The sequence below is a fragment of the Apteryx mantelli genome, chromosome 3 (assembly GCF_036417845.1).
Source record: "Apteryx mantelli isolate bAptMan1 chromosome 3, bAptMan1.hap1, whole genome shotgun sequence".
Lineage (NCBI taxonomy): Eukaryota > Metazoa > Chordata > Aves > Apterygiformes > Apterygidae > Apteryx > Apteryx mantelli.
The window spans coordinates 90723642-90745044 of record NC_089980.1 but is presented as its reverse complement, the minus strand read 5'-3'; the positions used below and the strand labels follow the sequence as shown (position 1 = coordinate 90745044).

Below are 21403 nucleotides of genomic sequence, written 5' to 3'. Positions count from 1 at the left end.
GAGAGTCATTAGTACTTCCTCACCTTTCTCCTCTGTCACCATCTGGTCCACAGCAGCTTCAGTGTTTTTGTAAACAGGCACAAGTTCAATTAAAAACATGATACCAGAAAGGCCTCTAAGCAGTCCATCAATAAAGGTATTGTTCTGCAAGATGGCTGAAGTGAGGATAAATCACAGCCACACTGTTACTCCTGCATAGTGAGACACACCTTCCTGGCAGTGCCCAGTAAGACACCTAAGTATTGAAGAGGGATGCAATTCAATATACACCTCTAGAAACTGCCATTCAGCATGCAAGAGGATGTGGAGGGTTGTGCATGTGCATGTTTTGGGATAGTATTCTGTGGTGCTCTCCTCCTTCAATGCACTGTTTAGGAGAAGGTATCCATCTTTGGGTTGTGGATTTCAGATGAATGTCAGGCATCTGAAAGTTAAGCATGGTAACATTTGGCCTTGCAGCAGCCAAGTTATTTTTGCAGCTCACTTCCATTCTGAGAATTTACATTTCTAACACACCTTAGAAAATCTCTTTGGAAACTTGGTCATAAATCCAAGTAGGAATTATGTGATGGGGCAGAAAAGAAAATATATGTCCCCCCAGTCTCAGGTCAGGAGCATGACACTGACCTTCCAAGTATTTTGGAATGTGAAAGGTCAGTGTAATGAATTTCTCTCTCCTTACTCCTCTCTGCCTACTTTCAGAGTTAAGCAAACTACTTAAAAATGAATGACAATATTTCTCAGAAGCAGATTAAGCCAATGAGCATTTCATAGGCAAAAAAATAAAAGCTAAAGCACATATATATTTTTTTCAACTGGGTCACAGTTTTAAGTAGGTTTAAACTAAAAGGAAATCAGAAGATTACATCCTTTTTCTGTCTTCACTGTGAGAACAGCCATTTCAAATACTATGGACAGGGGAGCATTTTTATGCAAAAATGAGTGAAGCAAAATTTCAAAAAACAAAATCTCAGTGGTGAAATACCATCATCATCCAGTGAGTAAGCTATCAAATGGTTCATGTCCCTCTCTGCCTGCTATGATATTCATGTGAGCTGAACATCAAATTTTCACATTTGGGACTAGAACAAAGTTCTTCATTATTATGATGACATTATAATTCTTGATTTACAGGCATGAAAGTAGTTCCTGGAGTATCTTCAAACAGCAAAATGTCTCAACAGCACATATTTCCATGCTGTAGTTTTAGCAGAAACAAAAATAACTAAAATAAAACAAAAATAACAAAAATAGCTCTTACTGGATAGTGTGTGCAAGACATCAGTCAGTGTATTCCCTGCCAAAACACTCAATGCCATTTGAATACTTCCTGGGTGGAGAGAGGCCAGTGAATAGCCTGTATATAAAATAATATGAGAGGTAATAGAAGGAGAAAACTTTCTGCTTCCTTCCACCTAGGCAATCAATTTCAAACACTGGGTCTTTTGCATACTGGCTGCAGACTCAAATGCTGTCATTTATTTGGCAGCTGCAATGGCCCATGTATAAAGTGGTGGCCTACAATTTAGAGATGCAACTTTGTTCCAGGATCTAGAGTGCTTCTGCTATTTTTTACACTTCATTCTTTCATGCTCTTAGCTGGTGTACCTGACATAATTGTGTACATATTTATTACTACAGTTTCTCAAATTGTCAAAGTTTTCCTCCCTTAAATACATAAAACATGACTTATACAGCATGCCAACATACTTTTTTTTCATGCTATCAGGGGAAATTCATGTTTAGACTCTTTTTCTCCTCCTTTCAAGTGACAGGTTGAGGTTTCTTCACCTATGTCAAGGGTGACACCTACAGCTGATCAGACTCCCTGGCTAGAGCTCCATCTGTTTTCCAGCTGCATGGAAGACAAGACAACCAGCGGAGTTGAGGATCTCCAGGAGCCAAAGACAACAGCTAATTAATGACTCAGAAAACAGGTTCTCCAAAACAGAATGTTATCTATTCACCCAGAGCATATAATACACACAGCAAAGTGTCAGAACAACCAAGTGCTAAGATGTACATTTCCTTTAAGAATACCACAGTCATTCTTTGAAATATATGGAAGGTATATGGAAGGTTCTCCCATCCCAGCCAGCTCCTAGCTCCTAGCCTTCACAGCTAGGAGTAACAGCTTCATCCTCGTGCCAAGAATAATTTGAAGTTTCCCCATGAAGGTCATCTCCATCTTGCTATTTCTGTGGACAAAAGAAAAATACGGAAAAATGCTAGGGGCATGTTGAGATAATAAAATAGATCTCAAGACAGCAAAGAGTTGCATTATGTGTCTTTTAGGGTTTTGGTGAAAATCTGTCCATAAATATGTCATAGACCTTATTGACGTGTCTAAGGAAGGCAGTGAGACAGAAAGTCGTTGGGTATGACCCGTGAGTAATGGCACTAAAAAAGAAGGTAGGACTTTTATGTAGCAAAGTTAGTAATTCTCCAAGGGTAAAGGATAAGGATGGATATGCTCTATACTTCTTATCTTTTAGGGAAGGTTGGATAAAGCTCAATATTTAAAATAAATGTGGAAATTCATAAAGTGATACCTGAGCCCAAGTATTCTCTTTTTTTCCTAACTTGATAGACAGCTGGAATCCATTTGGGAGTAAGCTAACAGTGATACTAGCATAAGGTAAGAAACCTTTACAAGGCCATAAGAGAAATAATAATTTCACTTTCAGCCACGCTGCCTGCAACCATATTACGCTAGCCAACAAGAGCAGGGGTCATCCTATTTCCCTCAGCTGCTTTTCCTGCCTCTGCCCTCCCACCCGCACTTTGTTATTCACACTCTTGTACAGCCATGAGGTGAACAACACCATGGAAGCAATCCAGGTGAAGCTTGCTTTCCCTACATTCCCTTCCAGGGTTTTAGTGCAGGTGATTCGCCCATGTGGTGCCCTCAGCAGCTTCTCCTCTGTTGGCACAGTGCAGAAGGCACTGGGGAATGGAGAACAAACCCCTGGGGTGGCTGAGGCTGCTTTGTGCTGCCTTGTACCTGTTAGACATACACAACACTACATCCTTATTCTACATGGAGGAAGATTGCCTAGATCAGCAGTATCAAGCAGTATAGCTTTAGCTCATCGAGATGATGGTGGGGAAAAAACAAATAAGTGAAATTTGAAGCACAGACGTTTGCTGCTCTGAATATTTATAAATGGAAATCATGACCAGAAGTTTTATTAATTACTGAAAAATTAGGACATCACTTCCTGAAATCTGCTTTTAAGACTGAAATATTTTATTTAATTTTGACTCAGAACACTTCTCCCCTTCTTCAACTTTCTGGCATGTTTGGAAAAAATCCTTCAAACAAATAAATGATTTTTTTTAAATCACCCTTTTCTCACCCCAAAATGCAAAGTAAATTGATTTCACTGTGGTTTGAGGTAATAGATTTAAACTTCGTATTTTATATGTACATTGACTATAAAGATTATTGTGCATTCAAGGCCATTTGAAAACAAGTGCTTGTGAAAGATAAAATTTATGAGGACTTTAAAACACACAGTGTCTCATGAGCTGTGGTAAATAGTCTTAATAATGAAGTTGCAATCTCAAACATACACTCATAGCTAAGTAATCTCTGTGAAATTCCTAGTCAGTTGATTTAAGGTACAGGGACTGGGGAAGCACACAGCTTGCTTTCATACTAAAGGACAAAGACACAAAGTTATCCTAACTGCATATATTGAGACCCCCATATCATAGATTTCAATTTCAAATAGAATAACTTCATCTGTGTTCTTTATCTCTCCATTCTTTCACAAAGGAGAGTGGAGAAAGAAAATTTCATGCAAAAACCATGCATGCAGCACTGAGGATGAAACAGCAGGTATCCAAAATTAGTAAGCGCATCATTAAGTTTTTGAAATGCAGAATAAAAAATGAATTTCACACTTAGCATATTTCTAGCCATATGCAACTGGTTTAGTTATCTTTTTATATCATGATTATTACTTCAGCTAATACCATATAGAACAGATCTATCCAATTTGTGTTAGTACAGATAATCCTGTATTGTATTTTTTTCCTGTATTTCTGTGGTGCAAAGAAAGAAAGAAAGATGCTTCAGTGCTTTCTACAGCACAGCTGGTGACTATCTGACAAAGTTACAATCCCGCTCCCACATCACAGTCTGCTCTACAGAGCACAGTAAATATGAAATTATGAAGATGCAATAGAGTCATCCTGACTGCACAGTCCTTGAATTTTATGTTTCTTTCCAGATGTTTAGTTCAAATCTACATATCTCTGCATCCTCGATGACTTTGAGGTAAGCATATGGATATATTTATATATTTATTTTAGTGCTTCCAAACAAGTGTATAGGAGAGAGTGAAACAATTCCAAGGAACTAGAAGAAAACCTGCAGACTTTGTATTTAGAGTTTGGGGCTTTCAGTCACGAGGTCCTCTCCATAGCATCTTCTTCCTTGCTCCCAATGGTATGAAGCCCTTTCATAGATTGTTCTGGGGCCTAGGATCAACTTTTGTGGCCCCGTGTTTCACAAGCTCAACATGGCTTAGACAAGACAGGAGTAGTCAGCAATTTTGTTTGGGAAGAAAACAAACTGTTCCTCATAAATATGTTGCCCTATTCCCCAGTTAATATGCAGAAAACAAACTTAATAACATTTTTTTCCCCCTCACAGTGTTTTAGCTTGGGAAGCTTGATCCCATTTTTTGGTTTGTTTCTTTCTTCTTTTTTTATCTTTAAGTCTCTCCAATTTGTTCCTGCTTGAATGTCTTCTTCCCTGGCTGCCTTTCCCAACGGCAAAGTGGAGAGAGAGAGAGAGAGAGGAAAAACACAAAAAAAAGAGTGATAGAGAAGGGGAAAGAGAAAAAGAGAAAAGAGATATGGACACTGAATTAAGGAGAATATAGTTTCAAAATGAAAACACCCAACTTTTGACATGCAAGTTTCAAGAATCTGAAGTTTATTTGTTTGTTCATTCTCCAACAAAAAACATAAGCTCAGTTTGACTAATTTATACTGTCCCCTCTCTGTTGTGCAACATACAGTAGGTCATAGTTGTGGCATAACGCCAGGATATGCCTTAAGGTGCTTATTCAGGGATCCAGTGTGAGGCACAAGACTTCTCAAAATCCCCATGGTTTAGAGTAGAAGAACATCTGAAGTTTAAATTTTCCTCAAAGGGTGAGGAATACTTATAGGAAACATCTTGGACTTCTCTGTGATACAAGTCTAACGCGTGCTGCTGAAAATAAGGATCTCTGGGAAATTTCCTTCTCTGCGTGCACTCAAAAGGAGTCAGTTTACTGCCATTTCAATCCAGATGAATTAATCTCCATAAGAAAAAATTTTAAGGACAAAAGCAAGGTAAACAATTTAACAACAGAGTAGATTCTTGTGGATTCATTATAAATGGGATGCAACTAGCTGGGAGTAGCCTAATCATTTGTCTTCTGTGTAGAGCAATCATTTTAAACAGATGCCTGCTTAATACATCTATGGTGCCAGAAAAAGTCTACCATACAGTGATAAGTCAATGTTGGTTTTAACATCACCACCCAAAAATTCTTAGATAGATCCCTTCATAAAGGCTAGTGACCTTATGCTACATTATATAGTATTGCAATTGTTCTTTCTAGTAATTTTGTATGATACAAAAAATTCAATTCTATAATGTTTTGGCAAATTTCCATTGTACCATATTGGTTTGATACTTCATGAGTAGTTATCCTTCACTAATATTAAGCAAGAGCCCTACTGTGTTAATAATTTTGCTTCTAAAACTCTGCCAAATTTCTTGTCCAAAGATAACATTAATTTGTATAATGTTGAATTGTTTTAAAAGTTTCATGGGTAATCCAAAGATTAAATGTCTGTAGAAGTAAGCATGATAGGAAATATATCAAATAATTCATTTTGACCGCAAGTTAATTTTTCTTTTGCTAGAACAGCTTGCATGCATTTTACTCGCAGTTATTTTTTTAATTTGCATATTTTCAATAGCTCCTTCCCCTGCCTTCCCCTAGCTGTTCTTTTCACACAGAAAAGAAATTGCAGTACTTGATTTTATCCCATCACAGCCCACACTCAGTAGGAGCAAACTAAGACATGTTTTCCTGCTAGACAGAGCTAAGCAAATTGCCCCTCTCCTTTCTCATTGCCTGTAAACATTTCCTTTTTATTGAAGCCACCCTCCAGAGCAGTTTTGCAGGCACCATACAGCCTTTTCCACAGACCGCACAGCTCCTCGTATAAGCGACCCTGAGTCTGGCCTGGGCCCCTCTGTGACAGCAGCTGCTCCCTTGGGTGGCCCAGCTGCTGCTCTCGCAGGACCCAAATCCCCACAGGGCTGCCCTGGACTAGTGGCACCAAAGCAGCAATTTTGTCCTCACTCACACGTACAACAGGCCTCCAATCTGCCAATTTCACCTATGGGGGCTGCAATTTTCTGCAGGATTTTGCTTAGGCAAAGTCATTCCTCTTGCCAGAGGCAACAGGCTGGATGGAGATACTGAATAGGCCAGGTGCAGTCTCTGGGCTGATGTTTGGACCAGATAATGTAATGCTACATCATGAAGAGGTGCAGATGTGAAACAACACTTGGATTCAAGGTCTGTGGTTATATTATCTAGTTATGGAGCTTCCAAAAGCACCTGTGAGATTGTAACCCTTCCTGTCTGTGACGTGTTTTGGTTTTCTTTTTAATTCCTCAAAGGGAATTTGTGTGCATCAAGAAAGCATGAAGTCTCTAGCAAAGAACTTGAGACACCTAATCATGCAGCTCTGCCAATACAAGGCCGTACATATAGTAAAAGTAGAGGATAGTGAAAATAAAATAGAAAAATGAAAAATGAACATCATGTTCTGGGCCCCACAGAGATAGGGGCAATTCTGGAAGTATGCAGGAAAACAATTCCAAATATTAGGTGAAAACATTCCAGGAATCATGGGACTTTTAGGGACAGATCATAAACTGGGCTGTAGGTACTTAAATTCTTTTTAAAGGTACCTACCTTTTTAGGAGTCTTCATCATAGCTTTTCCAAGGGAACATGAACAGTGGGCCCAGAGCCTCCCACTTTATTGTACCCAATTAAAGAGACACAGAGACATTTCAGTGACCACTGGCTTGATATTCTACCTGCTGATACCACAGGAACCTTTCAATGTAAGCCACAAATTTCAGCAGTGCACTGATGAGGTGAAACTGGTGTTACTACATCTGTAATACCAGCCTCAGCCATAGAGAGGCTTCACTGGTTTCATCTGACTTCCTGAGCTCTCTCTCTCTGAGTGTAACCTAACAGTGGTATAATTCAGCCCTAAAAAAAAAAAACCAAAAAACTATCAGATGCCTTGACTGTTGTCAACAGCTTAATAACAGAATTTAAATTGCTGGAGCAAATGTTGGCGGAGGCAAGGAGGGAATGCTTTTCTCCAGAGTAAGCCACAGACTAGGATATCATTGATTTGCAGCTCTAATCATAAACAGAATCTGTTAAGATCAGGGTTGGCATAATATTGTGAGTTTCAGTTATGGAATGTTGGCATGGAATTTACTTTTCTGGGAAGGGACACTAATTATCTGTTGTTATCTAGTGTTTTAAAAGCATTTTCAAATGCGATGTTAAATAATTCCATATGTCAATGGTCATACAGCAGATAACATAAGAAATAAAAATGTCTATCTATTATCAGTCTGTTCTGCTTATTGTAAAAGAGCAGTGAAGTACCCAGCTCATAATTCGATAACCCTGACCCAGAGGAAAGGGAGGAAACAGGATTTTTATGTCGGCATAAGAAACATTTTTTTCCCCCATAATATTATTAGTATAGATTCAAAGGCACAGAGATGGTAATTCTGGCCTGGAAAATCAAATTCTTCTCCAGGGATCCTTTTCAAAGGGATTTGCTCAGTCAAAGCTCTCCACTGCTATACCTGATCGTGGAGATGATACTTTAGCATGTCTAATCAAGAGCTGATTAGAGATGATGACATTACAGAGGTTCAGGTTTAGTGCCATCATGGTGGCTAATCAATAACGCGATTGTCTGACCCATTACTCAGGGGATCTGCGTACAAATCTTGCTATTTACTAACCCTCCATGTCCCGCTATGAAAATGAAAACTGATGGGCTCTTATGGTGTGGTAACGCTCTCTCTAAGAATAGTTTGTTTGGCATAAGCATTAATGTCTCCGAGACAATTCTTTCAGCACCTTTTGGCTCTATTGTGACTACAAGTATAATCACAGCTCTGGTGATTTGTCACTTTATCCATGTTCAATATGTTCAGAAGCTGAAATAAAACCTGGCTGTAGTTGTGTGGGTATTTAGATCTCTAGTGAAAGATACCTTCACAGTACTCAGAACCCTTTGATACTGCATTTGGAAAGGAGGCCTGATCAGGTAATTTCAAATTCTAAAGGTTATTTAAAAATATAAACTAAAAAACCTCAAAGCAAAGAAAAAGCTTATTATGAAATAGCAACAGGCTCCCCTTCCTACTAGACTGCATTCACCACTTCTTATTATTCAAAATTAGTAAAGTCACATCTCTGTTCATAAATGATTATGATGGGAGAACCGTAAGGCTGAGAAAACCTCAACAGGACGAGCAGTGGTAGTCCTGTTTTCTGACTGTGCATTGGATGTTCCATTTCAACAAGGAGAGGTTTTTTTCCCCTGTAAGATGTGCATTTCAAACTAAAAAGCAGCATAACCCAAGAACTCTTTCAAAGTCCTTTCAGGCAGGCAGAACTAATAATGATTCACACTGGTAAATTAAAGAAGAGTGAGGCATCTAGCTTTATTTACTTTGATGCACCATTCATTTTTGCATCAGAGTATGGCATTTTTATAACTTCCTCCAGGATTAATCTGTAAATGGGCAATTTGCCATTTATATCCATGAATGGCTATATTCTGATCATAGTCACTTTGTTGCTAGCATAACTCCATGGATTTTGGTGTTTACATCAGGGTAACAGAAAGCTGGATCTGGCAAAGGATTTACAGTATTATAATTCAGTTAAACTTTTTTTCAGCAGCGTCTCAGCAGAAGGCAAGGTAATACTGAGGCAGGGTAGGAAAATACCAGTAGTTGACATCAACTTTCTTCTGAGGAATTAGTATGTAATTACATTGTACCCCTGAACAGGTCAGAATCCTACAGGCTGTTTCCCTTTTTGAATTCATCAGGACAGAATGGGATCATTTGATATTATGGGTCAGAACACTTTGAACAAGAGCACTCTCAACACAATAATTTCATCTTCCACTATTTAAGAAAGAATAAATTCAGTTGCATTATTCCACTACATATTCCTGTGAATGCAAAAAAAAAAAGAAAAAGAAAAAAAGTGTTGTCTATGTTTACTCTTTGCAATTTGATCATCAGGTCAGGTCAAGTGTTCTTGTTCATAGGTTTTGCCAAAAGATAAGGTTTTTTCCCATGAGGAGCCAGACTTAAGTATTTATTGGTATAGAACATCTGCATGAAAGCCAAAGAAGCTTCAAAATGTGAAAACAGAAGCAAGGGTTGAAATTTAAAGCTATCAGATTTAGGATACTTCAGCAATTTCAAACTGCTATATAAATAGTTTGCAAAAGTGTCTTTTGAAAGTAGCCTTCCCTAACATTTTTGGACTGTGAGTGAGATCTATTCTGTTCATTATTTTCATGCCATTCAGACTCTTATCTGATACACTGTGAGGGACTTGATCTTGAAAAAAACCCCTCCAAAAAATAAATCAACCAACTGTGACTAGGGGTAGCTAACAGTACCAAGAAAGAAAGCAGTCAGCATTTAAGTTCTACACTACAAACAGGGTATATTTAAAAACATAAACGAAAATGAAACAGAGAGGTAGAGAAAGAAATAGAGATATGATTTTGAAATAAAAGGTAAATGAAAATAAATGTGCACTTAAAGTGAAGCAGTTAAACCAGGTTAAAAAAAAATTAAAAAACGCTCCTTTAAAAATAACAAAGAACTCTGGCAATGAAAGTAGAACTAGATACTAGTCAACTAGAGAAAGAACAGAATGCAACTGCATGAAATAGAACTAGAGATAAATAATTGGAAGCAAAATAAAAGGGATAAACTGCTTGTTAAAACCAAAGGTACTCAATCTGTTGGTAAAATAACACTATACAGAAATGAAATGATATAGACAACAAAAAGAACATTAAAGTTATCTGTATTTGAGACAAGGATTCAGGCCTCAGGTGTTTGCAGGAATGGTTGCAACAAGATTTTAAAGGGTTTTCAAACCACTAATAGCTTTATTTCCCTGCTTTACTTTATTTTTACACAAGCAGTTGCAAAGTGATAGAGTACACGATAAACATGAAGTGATAATAGAATTTGATTTAAAAAAACATTTTCAGTGCAATACAATTCATGCCAGATGGTAAAACCAGCAGAAGTTTCAAACAAATAAAAGTTATTGTTTATCCAAGGCCAAGGCTGACCTCCCAGAATTCTGCACTGGAGGAATGTCAGGCAAGAGGAAGAAATCATCTTTCCCCCACAAGCACACTTTGACACGGGCTACCGTGCAAGAAACTTCATGTTTAACTAGTTACTCATCGTCATCCCCATTTACCGCTGGGCCCTGTTTTGGCCCAACACCAAGTCTACGCCAGCTCCAAGACCTCAGTACAGCTGCTGCATCTTCTTATTCAAAAGATGTATTTCCTCTGTCTTCCGCCACTCCCTATCTCCTCTTTTCTGTAGCATGGATGCAATCCTATAGTCCAGTCCTAGCCCACCACCTATTCCAGACCAGAACTAAATTCTCAGGGGATGGAGAGAGGAGAAGCAGGAAGAGCAAAACCATCATAATCAGAGAGCTATTCACTCTTGTAACATACCCAGATTACCCAAGTCCTGGGCCTGATTTCTAATAACAAAGGGAATTTCATTGCTAAAGAGGAATTTTTATGATATGGACTCCTGCCATCAAGTAAATACTTCAAGACTATTGATTAGCTTCAGAGCGACCATCGTCTGGTACAGCTTTGTCATTTCTAGTCCAGGCAGACTTCAAACTAGCAGCTAAAGGAAAAAAAGAGTCTTTCTCATTCTGTGCCTGTCTCCTACTTCCCTACAGGCCAGGTAGGATTTGCCAGTCCCAGTGTAATGTTCATGGGTGTAACAAAAAGTATCAGGATTAACTGGTCAAAGCACTGATTTACTAATTCCTCTGATCTCCTCTTCCTGTTCTAATTAAGAGAGGATGCTTGTTCGTAGGCTTGGGTCTGGAAGCAGTCACCCTCACATGCAGTTGGGTGCGTGGCAGTAATTGCTGCAGCTGCATTAAAGGCAGAGGTCCCTCCAGCCCCAGAGGCACGCTGCAGCTGTGCCTCCTCCTGTCAGCATAGCTCCTGCCATGTGAATTCAAGCCTAGCCTCAGTGACTGCTCTGCTTCTTACAGCTCTTTGGTAAAGAATAAGGGCCTGACTCCCCATTGCCGTGGGCAGTGTACTGTCATTTACCTCTATGCAAAGTGAGTATAACATACTGTGGGAGCAGTACATTAGATAGATGAAAACTGCTGAGATCAAGCTAACAACATGAGATGGTTTCCTCTCAGCAAAAGACTTCAATAAGACACTTTCAATTTAAGTGTAGAATTCTTTGCCTTTTTCTGTACTTTAGATTCAGTTGGGGCTGATTCTTTTGTAAGCAAACTTCTGAGTTGTTTTTGTTAGGGTTTTGTGTTTTCCTCGTAACCCTGTGGCCAAGACTGCCACTGTAAAAGTGCCTTACCAGGCTTACCTGATTCACACAGCAGGCTACAACAACATCAATAAGAGATCTGATGTGAAAGCAAACTGATCCAGAGAAAAGTTAATGGAAGGAGGAAAAATCTTTAACAAACTACCCAAGCAAAAAATGCTGTTAAAGGGCAACTGAATTGTTAGCTTTAATTACAGAGGAACAAGTGCGAAAAAGAAAGCTATGGTCTCCCAAAGATGAAAGTGGGACTCCATCCCTCCTTTGAATATTGTAAGAAAATGAGCCATTAAGGAAGGTAGCAGGATGCCTTCAGCAAAAATGCTGCAAGAAGAGAAGGAAGGACCATTAAGGCAGTAAAAAGGAATGATGCAATGCAGTACATATTTATAATCTGTAGCCTTTAATGGTCCTGGAGAGAAAGGTATCTAATTCCTTACTTTTGGGTTTGTTTCTTTTTTCTATGGCCACTGGTTCTCCAGCTTGGTTCACTTCCATTCACTGTAATTTCCCACATTATATCCTTACTACTAATTTTATAACTTTTTTAGATTTTAGTGTTATGTGTCTCCTAAAGGAGAACATTTCCCCCTAAAAAACTACACAGCTGTCAAGAAACTGTGGCTGTACAGTATCTTCTCATCCACCTGCAGGGTAAGGGGCCATAGTAACATACTATTTGGAAAGCCAAGAATGTCTGAGTAGTGCAAACACCAGTGATGTTATTTGCTGAATACCCAGGCATGTCTGGATTGCAGTCAAAGGCATACAAGCTAGCTTTGAACTAGATAGCTTGGGTGCCAAAAGCAATATGCCTCTGAGCCGCTTGTGTATTTACAAAGTTGTCAGATAGGTTTTGAAGCACATGGTGAGCTCCACAGAGCCAGTTCCACTAGGTTTACATGAGTTGCTCTGTAATTTTATCTTCATTGTAGGGTCTGCCTGGCTTGAGACTGTCACGCCATTCCTTTTTTCACATGTCCTTTCTCACAGTTCTTGTTCACTTCCTTTCTTCACTCGCCCATCTCAGTATATCTGTGGTTCTTCCTTCACTATTCTAAATGAATTTCCTGATGTGATCTATATGAAGAGAGTTATAGAGTACAGCACACCTGTCGGTTCAGTCTTGGCAATATTAATAATAATAGTAGCTCTTTTGTAGTAGAATTACAAGGATATATAAAGTTGCATAGAACAGATGGTTTCAGATAATCCCCATGTTTTTCAGGGCAAACATCCTTTTTCCTTCCTGAGTAATGGATAATGTACACCAGAACAACTGAGGACAAATTAGTCATTACATCTAATGAGCACTCTATCCATCCATCCAGAGACAAGGATGTCTCATAGTATGATGCAGTTGCATCTCTTTTCATTTAATCCCAATTTTTGTATTTTCTGCTGTTGACCACACAAAGTCGTATGCAGCCTTTAAATTGATTATTCTTGCTACATTTTTACTGCTAAATAAAAACAGGCCAGGGACCAATCCCTGGGCAAGTGGTTTGATGTAGCTACATCCAGACTACGTAACACTTAGTCCTCATTTTTCCATGGGTCTTGGTCACCTTAAGTCATACATAGCATTTCTATGTGTGGGTTTTTTTCAGGTCAAAGCGTCTAGATTGCTCTGAGACCTGTGTTACAGTTTATCAGTGTTTTACTGCATGAAACAGAAGGTAAATTTTGGAGATGCTGATTGTAGCATGGGTGTAGGCACGTGGGATTACCTGAGGATGCCAAGCTTGCTGGGATACTGCTGGAAGAATGTGCAGGGCAGAATTGTAGTTCATACCCCTTATTGGCAAGGGTATGAAAACTCCCTGACAAATGCTATCCCCCAAATCCTGCCCAGACATTGACTCAGAAAATTATGATGGGTACCAAAACCATGACTGGGAGCATGATAACAATTAAATAACATGCATGATGACAGAACAGTCCTTAAGCTCACTCCCTGGATCTGCTTTATTTAGCAGTGTAGGCACAGCTAAATATACACATTCCAGATTAATTTTTCCACTTTTCTTGTATTGTTCTTTTATTAATGCCCCGGGCAAAAAGTATTGTACCATGCAATTGAGTCAGCAGAATATTTTAACAGAAACCAGCAGTCAACAAAGAAAAGAATAAAGACAGGAAACAAGTATAAAGAAACAAAAACCTGATTACAGTGAGACATTACTTTCAATTAATGTTAATCCAAATCTGAGAAAGAAACAAATGCTCAGATAGCCATGGCAGCAATATTTCCAGTGATGTGATGACCTACTCAAACATACAAATTATTCTGTCCCCTGTGTCACAGATCACTGTTATCATATAAGTACAAAAGATGGCTTAAGGTTTGGGGGCTTGTTCACTTGTATTCCCCTCAAAAAAGAGTGACAAGCTAGAAATCTGATCACACAAAGAGACAGTAACAGCTGCCTTCTACTGACATGCTGCTCTAGCAGTTCAGATAGGTTCCTTGCTGCTTTGCAAACAGTTACAAATTTTTGAAGCTCTATTCCTTGCAGGGAAGATGCAATGGAGATGATGAGGGCTAATTGTGGTGTGTGAGCCAGCACTCCCTTTGGTGGGTTCTGGTGCAGCCACAACTCTGGTAACTGCATCTGAGCACTGATCAGTCATTGGGACAGAAAACCCGAAGTAAGAATAAACATATAAATATGTCTAAGAAGAAATTGGAAGCTAACAAATATGTGCAAAAAGGAGGCACCATGTTTTTCTAGGGACATTACTACTTCTTTTGCTGCAGTTAGGCTTCAAGTAAATGAGGGCATGTCATTATCTGCTGACCAGTATAATTAAAGAAGTGATTACTTTAACAAGTAATTGGTAACAAAATACCTAACCGGTAATCAGAAGCACAGGCCATATGTTTTTAAATATGACCAAATCATTTGCATAGTGTTTATGTGCAATAAATTAAAGCCAAATGAAAAATCTGCTGACAGGAAATAAGTAGCAATAAGGGTAGAGCAATATGTTAAATCCTTCATTCTGGATCATTTAGGTAATGTTCCATTCATTTTAGATTCATGAGTAGAAGCCTTTACAGATTGGGCATGCATACCATAAATCTCAGGTTATCCATTATTAGGTGGCATTCTGCTGTTTGCAATTGTACATGTTTACTTTGTGCATAATTAACTGCATAATAGCTGTCTGTGTTCCACACAGAATTTACACTCAGGCTCTCATCAAAACAAATGACTCTGGAAAGTAGGGCACTTCCATTAAGCTCTCCGCAATCTGCATTTTCTAATACTAGTTCCAAAAAATGGAGCCTTGATTTTCCAACTGCAATCTGACTAAAATCCAGTCTTTCAAAAGGCCTTGTGTTTGTTTTTCAGTGTATTTTATTAAATCTCACAGAAGTGGTTGGAACGTCAAGGGGTGGAGACAGAGTGAAGCTGAGAATACCTAACAGAAGCTGGGATGATACATTTCCATAAAAATAATAAGTATGGAGCAGATTTGGACAGGCAATTGATCACTGCGCAGCTCCATGCTATGGATCAAAAACTTCACCCTGCAGTTCTTCTATTTCTGTGCACGACTACCACTACTAGGTCAACTACTCCTACTATACAGCTTCTTTATACAATCTACTTCAGCAAAAGCTCCCAGATTTCTTTTTCCATAAGGCAAAATTGGATGGGGAAGAAAAAAATAAAAATAAAAATAGAAATGAAATGAAATTAAATTAAATTAAATTAAATAAATATAAGTCTTAAAGAAAGAGGGAAAAGCTGCTATTAAAATAAAATCAGGCTCAAGAAAGGAGGAAAAGCTACTAATATGGATGTTGCCATGGAATAAAGAGACAAAATATAGAAAGGTGGTGAATTTGACTATTTCATAGCACTGCAAGTTGACATCTGTACATTTTTAAATGATCTAGATGCTACATAAAGAATATTTAGTACAAATGCAGGTATGCAGTGAATATTGCTTTACAGCTGATCTGCTGCATAAAGTGCTTTATAACAGGAGTTGTTTGAGCAGTGATTATTAAAAATGTGTGGGAAGAAATCTTATAACCTACCCTTATGTTTGAAGGAAGTATTGTGATAAAATGTGACTATCACGGTGCAGAATAATATAAATATTCATAACAAAGAAAATCGCTTAGATTGGGCAGCTCTAAGCTAAAAAGCATGAAGAATATAAATGGCCTGCTAATGCTAATGAGCTTCCATTTTTTCCCCCTGGAATGAGGTAGGGCTACACTTGAGGGAAACAAATTAAATGAAAAATTAATTGCAAAGATGGTTACATGTTTTTATATAAATTCCTTTGTTTCTGTTGTTTTACAAGTTACCATAAAGTAAGCTTACATTTTTTCTTACAATCAATTATATACTACATTCACTTGTGGGGGGGGGGGGGTTGTTTGCTTTTTTTTCCCTGAATTTCCCTTTTGCTTTTTTGCCTGGTTTCTTACAGGACATTGGTGGGAAAGGGCTCTTTTTTGTTATTTTTCTAATTGCTTCTCTGCAGAATGATCTCCTTCAATCCCCACCCTTCACCCCCTGGGAAAGTTTGGTATATCTGATTCACGTAACATCTGAATATAGGATTTTTCATCACGGGAGATTCAGAGATCTTATGGAGGTAATGACAGTGCCTTTCCAAAAGCAGCATTAAAACAGTTATGTATTTCTATAGGCCAGCATGGCTTCCTTTATTTTTTCAAACTCTTCACTACTGGGAAGTACATATCAAAACATATCAAAACCACAACATCCCACATAATATCAGCTCAGTCCTCATGCTGATTACTCCCGATGTATTTTTATGCTTCCTTTTGTTTTTGAAATACAAAGGATGAGCAGCTAGCAGACAAGTTTCTGCAGCAGGATTTTCCAGTCTGAGACGTATTTATTTTTGCAACTCAGATGTTCACAGGATCACAGGATGGTTAAGGTTGGAAGGGACCTCTGGAGATCATCTAGTCCAACCCCTCTGCTCAAGCAGGGTCACCTAGAGCACATTGCACAGGATTGCATCCAGGCAGGTTTTGAATATCTCCAGAGAAGGAGACTCCACCACCTCTCTGGGCAACCTGTTCCAGTGCTCTGTCACCCTCACAGTGAAAAAGTTTTTCCTCATGTTCAGATGGAAGTGTCTGTGTTTCAGTTTGTGCCTGTTGCCTTACGTCCTGTCACTCGGCACCACTGAAAAGAGTCTGGTCCCATCCTCTCGACACCCTCCCTTCAGATACTTGTACACGTTGATAAGATCTCCTCTCAGCCTTCTCTTCTCCAAGCTAAACAGGCCAAGCTCTCTCAGTCTTATAACACTGCTGCTTTATACCCTACCTTCCAGCAAGACATCTCAGTATTGAAAATTGCTTTTGCAGACGCTCGTTTTTATTCTTTTTATAGATGATTTATTAACATACACAGATATCTAGATTTAATAGAAGGGATCATCAAAAGCTGCTAAGCACCCACTGAAAGTTAATAGCAGTTTCTGCTTACCTCCTGTTCATGCCTTTGAGAATCCTTACCCTCACTACCCTGTAGCACAATTGTACAAGTTGAAATAGAACCCTACATCCATCAAACAAGAACTCTGGTAAAGTCATCCTTTTCATTCACAAGCTGTCCTCATCTTTCTTCCAAGAAAAAAACTAAGGGAAAAGGAAAAGAAAAAGAGATGGAGCTCTTCAAAAAGAAATAAAATAAAACAAAACTTTAGACCTTAAATGTCAGTGAAACCCATGTGCCACCAAGGGGCACCTCTATAAAATCAGGCATAGGTCAGGGTCTTAACAAAATCCTGCCCATTTCAGCTATGAACAGATGTGACACTTCTCTTTGAACATCAACTAGCATAAAGCAGCATAGCCTCCTGAAAGTCATTGTTGATCTTCGTTAATTGAGCATCTTTTCAATTTGTATTTGCTCTGTTATGATTGAATAATATATACGTACATTTTATTTATATATATGTGTGTGTGTGTGTATTTTCACCATGCAATTTATACACACACAGATACATGCACATGGTGCACTGTGAATAATTATTTCCAGCATATTTTCTAACAAAAAATATACATAAAATAGGTTTGTTTCAAGAAATCTGGGCTGCTTGTGGCTTAAACATCCTCCTGAAAATATTTTATGCCACGAGAAAAATAAAGGATGAAAAGAAAGAAATACCTTAGGGCTTGTATTAGCTTTGAAATGCTGACTGTGTACAGTATTGAAGAACATGCTTAGTAGGGATGAGAGCATAACCTGTGGGCTTTTATATGTGCATACTAAGAATCCACAAAATAGTGTTCTCTGTTTGACAGGATTCTTTTTAAATACCAACTGACGATTTCAGGGTCAAAGAGCTTTGCCTTTTTTTATAATACTTAGTGTTGCATGAGGAGCTCCTCTGTAAAAGCTCCAGAGATCTGGAGAGGATTCTCCTGTGGGAACAGAACTGCCCAGTCTGGTGCTTTCTTCTAACTGGAGGCAAGTAGTGAATCAGGGAGTGTAAAGATATATATCTACTGCTTAGAGTTATTAATTTTAGATACATGAATTCCTAGGAGTGGTCACAGAGAGGAAGAGTTAATCTGGGCAGCTTCACAGAGCTATCTCAAACTTTCACTATGGTTTGTTTTGTCTGCAGCAGCCCAGGACAAAGAGGGAGTAAGGACTGCTCACATTCTAACCCACCGGGGTTAGATTCCTCACTCTTAACTGTTAACCATTGACAATAACTCTTAACTATTGACAATATAGACATTTACATGGTAAATGGTAAAGTCCAATTCCCCTCCTGGACAACAGAGAGAAAGAGGTGCTTCTGGGGTTCAGTGGCCTAATTTAGAGAGTTCCTCTGGAATTAGATGTTTTGTACCCTAGAAAACTTCCTTGTCTGACAAGGAAGAGAATCTAGACATGTACCTTGGATGTAAATACCTGCACTGCAGATGTCTCTAATTTGGTCAAACAAACCCAGTCTTTGTGTCTGCTCTAGTTCCCAAGCATATGCAGGAAGAACATAGCAGCATGATTGAATCTGGTCTGGTTAGCTGAATCAGTCTAGAAAAAAGTCTGGATCAAAGCTCATTGGGTCACATGAGTGACCAAGCAGACAAATCTGACTCGTGGCTCCATTTTTGAATCCTCTTCTTCCTAGAAAGTGTCTAGTAAACACATTATTTCCACCCAACATCTTTCCATGATGCTGAGAGCACTTTACCTTGTTTTTTCCCAGAAGCACTCGGCATCAGGGATAAGAACTGTCCCAGTCTGCCTTACCTAATAGTCTGTGTTACTGGGAAAGCAAAGCAGCAAGCAAATTGATGGAACAGGCTGCCCTATCTGAGCTGCTGGTGAGTCTGATCAATATTATCAGTATCTTAGGTCTGACTATGAAGGGTTCCAGCAGTTCATTCACTGCAGCAAGCTGACAGCAAACTTAAATCCTGTTATGAACTCATCATGACAACTACATTCAGTTCCAGGAAGGTCCTTAAATCAGTAAAAGAAATTCTACTGGAAATTCTAGATTCAAGAAAATCATAATGTATTGGTTTATCATTTTAGCCACTTTCTTCTATGCAAATATACATTTTGTAGAAAATAATAATGAGGCATGCATCTCTATTTCACTAGGTAAAGTACCCTGTTCCCTTGTGATCCACCATATTTTTCAAGAGCAAACAGAATCATAAATGTTTAACTTATATAAGTAGGAGAATGCAAGATATATTCAGATGAGAGTTTGTTTCATCTAAAATATCCATTATAACTTCAGACATTTTTTAAATGAACTGATTTTGCATCCTGTATGTTTAAGCCCTAGAAGTTCTTATTTCTCTCCACTGGGTACAAAGGATGATCCCAGTGAGAAAATCATATAAAGACACCTAATCAAAAGGTAAGTAAGTGACATGAATGCCGCCATTCCTGTTTTCTGTCTGAGGCTTCATTTTTGCAAACAGTGTATGTAAATTTATAGCCCAAAGCCAGCTTCTGTCGTGAATTGTAAATATTTACAGTTGTTGTTGTGGATACCATCCTGGGTCACTGCTACAATTACCCTGCTGAGTTTTCTTATTCTTGGATTCTGATTTGTGATTCTGTCAGGAAAAGTCATGTTCTGTGCTGCTCCTAGTTTTATTATTCAAGGTAGCAAGAGTTTTTCTTATGTGAAAATTTGCTCTCATCTCTAAACTTGGCTCTGATCAGAGTAAATTCTTGAGACTGGTTTGCTCAACAAGAATGCTGAATTGATATATGTAAAATGATTGCTTCCAACTATATTCCAAAATGAGTAAATAGGTGAAAATAAAACAAATTATACTTAGGTTTCATGTCACTGATTTCTCCTTTAGTAGGAGGGGGACTTTTAATGCTATGGACACTTGTAACTTTTCTGCAAAGGATTGAATTATGAAAAAAAGCCACTATCAGCTTTCTAGCATGGACATTCATGAGAAGCATTTCACAATGTGTCTTCCACAGTGTTCTGCAGAATTTACTTAACTTTTGATGCTTTTCTTTGATTCCTCCATGCTTTGCAAATGAATTTGTTCACACAGTCATAGAAAAGAAGCATTCTACAAGTTATCTGATTTAAAAAACTTATGATATTCATGTAAGTATGGACAGAGGATTTATCCACATCTTTTTTTTGTTGAGGCATGCTTGAATCCATACAGAGGAGCACATTTTACATTGCTGTCAGAAAACTGTAGCAGTTAATACTAGGGAAAGGTATTTGCGCCAGCAGGAACTGTTACAGTGTTGGTTCACTTGAACCCCTTCTTCATCTGCTGTTTATGGACATCAAATCAGGAAGATACAAGAGCATAGTTAATGCCATTGTAAACACAAATGCTCTTTAAAGATGCTGGCTAGTAGTTAGGTTCACTGAGGTTGAAGCTGCTGTTTATAGCCACAAATCCCTTACTGTTGCACAGTAAAAATACGCTGATGTCCAACAAGCAATTTCTTGCACCCTTGTAAAGTCAGCCCAAGCCAGACCTTGTATTAATTACATCACTTGTATTGACTGTTTCATTTATTTTCCAATCTAAGTGTCTCAGACATACTCAAATGAAATGCATGTCAGCCCATAATGCCTGGTTTCTATTCAGTAATAGGAACGACAAATGTATAGTCTGCAACAATTTATGTCAAACCAGTGTCACGTTATTTTTAAACTGTATTTGCTAGGGAGATTGACGTGTTGTGAATAGGGCTATCAGTCTCCCTACCACCTACAACATCTTTGGAGACAATTTTCATCACATTTGAATAATGTTTTGGCACAGGAACACTTTAGCTCTAAGATTTGGAAGCAGCACTTAAACACAGTTTTCTTACATTTTTCACATGCCCTGTACATTCTGAAAGAGTTAAAAAGAAACATGCCATTTTCCATTCTGTCTGATTGGGAATTCTGTTAATGCATGTCATTGAAAGGGCAGAGAGATTGCTACAAACAAAACTAGGCATTCTGCTAAGACCTATCCAAACAAACAATAAGAAATAATACCATCTCTCCCCAAAGAACAAGAAACCGTCATGTTCTAACGTTAATGCCTTCTATCTCTGTAAGAGTCACACAAGGAAACTAACTTCACTGTCACCCACAGCCTACTAATGCATGATGAAAAAGCCACATGTCCTACATAATGGAATTCTCCATCATT

The 21403-nt window shown here is 38.4% G+C and overlaps 1 long non-coding RNA gene across 1 annotated transcript in view; it reads right to left on the bottom strand.

The window, feature by feature from the left end:
- Window positions 1–2071: 2071 nt before the first annotated feature.
- LOC136991682 (uncharacterized) overlaps window positions 2072–21403 on the bottom strand; it is a 112861-nt gene continuing 93529 nt past the window's right edge. Inside the window, exon 3 of the long non-coding RNA XR_010883897.1 lies at window positions 2072–2198. This is a non-coding gene — a long non-coding RNA (uncharacterized lncRNA). The remainder of the gene's footprint in view (window positions 2199–21403) is intronic.